The sequence below is a fragment of the Ambystoma mexicanum genome, chromosome 2p (assembly GCF_040938575.1).
Source record: "Ambystoma mexicanum isolate Mex_15411 chromosome 2p, UKY_AmexF1_1, whole genome shotgun sequence".
Lineage (NCBI taxonomy): Eukaryota > Metazoa > Chordata > Amphibia > Caudata > Ambystomatidae > Ambystoma > Ambystoma mexicanum.
This window is the reverse complement of record NC_090923.1, coordinates 854,498,845-854,504,288: the sequence shown is the minus strand read 5'-3', so window position 1 is coordinate 854,504,288 and position 5,444 is coordinate 854,498,845. Positions and strand designations below refer to the sequence as shown.

At 48.1% G+C, this 5,444-nt stretch overlaps 1 long non-coding RNA gene across 1 annotated transcript; it reads right to left on the bottom strand.

Moving 5' to 3' along the window:
* Positions 1-743: 743 nt before the first annotated feature.
* LOC138566851 (uncharacterized) lies at positions 744-2,346 on the bottom strand. Its single transcript, XR_011302044.1, has 2 exons — positions 2,086-2,346; positions 744-1,231 (listed from the first exon to the last, which is right to left on the bottom strand). It is a non-coding gene; the product is annotated as an uncharacterized lncRNA (long non-coding RNA).
* Positions 2,347-5,444: the final 3,098 nt, after the last annotated feature.

The following is a 5,444-nucleotide window of genomic DNA, read 5'->3' as shown; positions in this document are numbered from 1 at the left end:
AACAATCCACTTAAAATCCAAAAACAATCCAATCCCCAAACAATCCACTAAAAATCCATAAACAATCCAATCCCCAAACAATCCACTTAAAATCCAAAAGCAATCCAATCCCCAAACAATCCACTACAAACCCAAAATCAATCCCCAAACAATCCTATAAAAATCCAAAAGCAATCCAATCCTCAAACAATCCAGCAAAAATCCCAAAACAATGCAATCCCCAAACAATCCTATAAAAATCCAAAAGCAGTGCCATCCCTAAATAAATACAAAAGCAACGGATTACAGCTGGCTTTCCTTTTGGCTAAATGTACCCTCGTAGAGATCCAAAAGCAATGCAATGCAATCCCCAAATAAACCTTTTGAAATCCAAAAGCAATTAATGTAGTCACCAAATAATACTTTACAAATCAAAACAACAAAGCAATCCCAAAAATATCCTTTAACAATATAGGCATTGTTTCGGTTTATGAGCTGGAAATAAATTTAGGAGTTTTAACAAAAATAATGTTTACTATAATCCTGAAAAGAAATGCTTAAAAACACATTTGGTGCACCTTGTTGAATTGGGCTTTAAAAGCGTCACTGTGGCTTAATTGCTGCCCATTTCAGAGAGTTGCATTTTGAATTGCCTTTAGAACAATAGTGATGACTAATTAGGTCACAGTCATTTAGGTAAAATGGCCATGAAAGTCAAGACCATGTAATGGCATATAAACTATATTTAAAAAGAAGCGACACGGTTTTTTTTCCCCCACTATATTTATTAAAAAGAGGCAGAGGTTCAATCGGACACTGTGTACATAGCACAAAAACACAACTGTAGCAATCCCAAACATGGGTGCTTCACAATTTAAAAATAAAGGGTGAGAGGGGACCCAGAACCAGTCCGGTTCGGTCCAGCCCAGGGAGCAAGGGTGATAGGGGACACGGAACCAGTCCAGGGGTGTCACACGAGTATACAGGCCCAGCCTAGGGAGCAAGCGAGTCCGGTGGGGACCAGCCCAGGGAGCAAGGTTGAGAGGGGAAAGAGAACCAGTCCAGGGAGTCACACTAGTATCCAGGACGAGGCAAAAGAGCAAGGGAATGCGGAACTACACTTGTGTAGAAAAGACGAGGTTTGGCTCCTTCTTCATCCGGTAGTTCCCAATTTTGTTTTGGAGGGCTTTTCTGCACTCGGATGCAGAGAGTACTGGAAAGCCCATTTCCCTGGCTTTAACATGGATACATTCTGAAATGGAAAAAAGATTTGTGTAAAAAGTTTGAAAAGAGCAAGCAAAGTACTTTTTGGTTGACACATGGCTGTGAGAAATAAAGCATAGACAATTTTCACTGTACACCCTCTAATGTGCTTTCGTAATTCCAATTACTACATTTCTCAAAGCTGTCAATCTGGATGAAACCATGGCAATTCCTTAGAATTTAATTTAGATTAGTGTCACTTCCCCAGGAAGTGGCTCTCTGTTTATCTTCTTTCCCATTTCTTTGCATAATTGGTATATTGTGAAGAAATTACCAATCTCATGTTTCCCCCATGGACAGTGCATTGGTAAAGGAGCCATACAAGCAAAACAAATACACAGGGTTTGAAATTGAGCAGAGCTGGGGGCTATTTAGCCCTATTTGTAGCCTTGAAGAGCCTGGTTAGCTTTACACCATGCCTACCAGGAGCTAAATTTGGCTCCCGGGCCAACTGATGCCGATAACATATACCTATGGGAATTTAACTATGTGCGTGCTTGCTTTTGTAACAATCTAAAAAAATAAACATAGGATACCACTATGACATTTGAAGCTTAACGGGTCATAAGTAATGGACAAAGCAATATGTTTGCATGTGGGCATATAATGAGTGATGGACAATAACCGGTTAATACATGAGCCACAGTATTTGAGCTACCTTTTCCCACCCTCTGACACAGTCGTCTAGAAGCCCTATGGCTTCATAGGAATGTTGGGGAGGAGGGTTTGAGATTGGGGTGGAGACACAGAAGCCTACAACCGATAGTATTTGGATAGAGAAAAAGCATTTATTTATTTCATAAGGGCACAAACCAACTTTTGGTTAACTCTAATGGCACTTACCTCTGATGCAGTTGATGGACCAGGGTTGGGATTTGCATTGGGAAAACTTTTTCTGTGGCTCCTGTCCGCCTCCTCTATATCCACTGAAGGGCTAGTTCCAAGCAGTACTCAACTGCTACCTGCTGACAGGAATCCACTGTGTCCCAGTATGCTGAAATAATAGCACAAATATTAATATTACACATTTTAATACAGTACGCATTCTAATGACAATTACCAAGACCCGGAACAAGCGCAGGGAGCCAGATGGGTACCCAGACACAGCCCAGCAAGTAAGGAAGTTCGTTAGGAACCCACCCATGGAAGAGTCTCGGGCAGGTGCCAGTCTTACCTGAACTTCTGAAAAAACGGTAAAGGTAACGGAGCCCTGCAGCGGGCTTAACATGAACAAAGGAGGTGGGCGTGGCCCACGCAACCCGGGCCCGCAGCGGTGAGCTGAAAGACAAAAGAGAAAGTTTGGAGGAAATGTGGCCAGTAGCGGCCCCAAAAATGGACCAATGAGCGGGCCCAGGTGAAAAAAGGAAAAAAGGGAAATGTGTAAACAGAGGCCGTCGAAGCCCGAACGAACAGGACAATAGGGGTGACCATAGCCACAACATCAGTGGCTCGCTATACATGATGGAGAGGTGACAAAAGTGGCTGCCAAAGCAGCTGAGGTGGCCTCCAGATGAGGCGGCCCATCACCACCTGGGCCCGCGGTCAAAGAAAGAACACCAGGTTGGAGGAAGCATAAGGGGGCGTGGCCATTCAACTCCCAGGGCGTGCGATGAACAAAGGAAACACCCCACCACCATACCTGCCTACATTTGAAAATCAAAATTCCTGAGATGTATGCCCCGCCCACAGACTCCGCCCATTTTCACACGGCTCCGCCCACATGCCCCGCCCACCTGTCAAAAAGGTAAACTTGGTTGTTGTAGCCTTCAGTTTGCTTACTATAGCATTGAAAATAATTCATTCAATGCTATAGTAAGCAAAATGAAGTCAGCGCCGCAGCCGAAATAATGCCGCTTTCAATCCATGTCATTGGAATGAAAGCAGCATTATTTCTCCTGCGGCGCCGCCTTCATTTTGCTTACTATAGCATTGAATGAATGACTTTCAGTGCAATTTTAAACAAAATGAAGGCGGCGCTGCCGCCGAAATAATAATGCTTTCAATCCACGTCATTGCATTGCAAGCAGCATATTTCGGCAGCGCCGCCGCCGCCGCCTTCATTTTGCTTAAAATAGCACTGAAAATCATTCATTCAATGCTATAGTAAGCAAAATGAAGGCGGGCCGCAGGAGAAATAATGCTGCTTTCATTCCAATGACATGTCTTGAAAGCAGCATTATTTCGGCTGCGGCGCAAACTTCATTTTGCTTACTATACCATTGAATGAATTATTTTCAGTGCTATGGTAAGCAAAATGAAAGTGGCACCGCCGCCGTAAAAATAGTGTTTTCAATCCAATTATATGGATTGAAAGCACTATTATTATAGTGGTGCAGGCAGTGGGCACGAACATTTCGCGCCGTTTCCGGGTCATCATATTCTCCACCTGATTGGCTCCCGGCGGCAGCCAATCAGGTGGAGAATATGATGGGACCCGGAAAGAATCTCAAAATTCCTGAGATTCAAGGAACTTTTTCGGAGACCCGGAGAAATGCTTGAAATTCCCGAGACTCCGGAAAAATTCCGGAGGTTAGGCAGGTATGCCCACCACAGTGCGGGGATGGCTGCTCCAGGCCCTTCTGGAGGGGGGTGCAGGTAACTCTCCCAGTGTGAAGAACAGCAGAGTTGCAGCAAAGAAGGTGGGTGTGGTGCATGGTTGCCGAGCCGGCAACCAGGAGCAGAAAAAACAAAAGAGCACATGGCCCGGTGGGACAAGAAGGCGCCACACCACGGCGCAGGGCTCCAGACTCCGCCAAAAGGCACAGGCAATGAGGCAGGTGCAAGTGGCCCTCCCAACATCCGGGGCTGCATCCTTGGGTGCGGGTGAAGCAGGTGCTCCCTGTCAGAGCACTCACAAAAGCGAAAAAAAAGGAGACCTCAGGCAAGTGGCCCCGACATCCTGGTCTGTTCGCAGAGGGCCTCAGCATCCAGGCCTGTGGGCACGTGGCCTTATCTCCATCCTGGGCCTAATGAAAGGTGAGGAAGTGGTGTGTGGAAGAGTGCCAGCCTGGAGGGGGGAAACAAAGACCCTGCAAGACACTGGGCCCAACGGAAGGGTTGCAGCTCTCGTGAGTGCTTGTGCGCCCTCTGCCATTAGGAGAAGAGAAAGTAATGGCTCATCGTCCTGCCATCGACACAGCGCCCTCCTAGGGTTCTCTCCCCTATCCTTTACAGACTAGGCCAAGGTGGCCCCTGGTATTCCCAGGTGCGGCTTTGCCAGTCCTGAACTTTCATCTGCCATAGGTTTGTCCTGCTGTTGAAAGACTAGGCCGAGGTGGCTCCTGGTACCCCCAGGTGTGGCCTTACCGGTCCGTGAACACTGAACTGTCCTCAAGAGGAATCAAAGGAGGTCGGGCTGGTGCCCTGCCAACCTGAACTGGTCCCACCAACATATTGTGTGAAGCTACATGATGGTGGCTGGGGGGTTGGGAGAGGAGAACCAGCAAGGAGCAATGGTGTTGTGTCAGCAGTGCTGGAACCGCTCACCCAGGTTAATAAAGGGTGCGTGTGTAGGGGATGTTCCAACGTGCCACCTGTTTGCTCACCAGCACAGACGTGCCACCTGTTTGCTCACCAGCACAGACTGTCACCCCAGGGCGAGCTGGGTCCCTAAGCTTGGGAAGGCTAGTGGGATCTACAGTTATAGTTCTGGTGTTTGAGTGTGTATTGGGCTTTGGTGTTATATTTGTTTTGGTTATAATAAAGGAGGAGAGTTGCATGTCACCCCTCCTGGGGAGCATGGTTGCTCCCAGGAACTACATCATCGTCACATGGTGGCAACCATGCGACCAGGTCAATAAAAGAGATGAGCCGCTTCCGGCTCGTCAGTCGATCCAGACCTGACTCCTGTGTCTTTGTGCACCATGCTGGAGCGGCGCAGCGTGACGTGGGCCCTCTATGTGGCCCGACATGAAGTAGGTGCCCCTGCTGGGCAACACCGCCTCTATTGAGTGGTAATTCCGCGTGATCACGGCGATTGCGGTGACCCGGCCTGGGTGCCCCCCGGGCCGGGTCTGATTGGTGTGGGGCTCTGATGCCCCAGAGCCCAGGAGGCTGCAGGGTGCCCCTGCGGTTCGCCAGGATTTGAATATTGCATCCGGTGATCTGGATGCAGGAGGATGCCCCCTCTGGTCCGCCCATCGGCATGGCTGCAGATCGGGTAGGGCCTGATGATCAGGCCCCCCCAACATCTATGATTCACC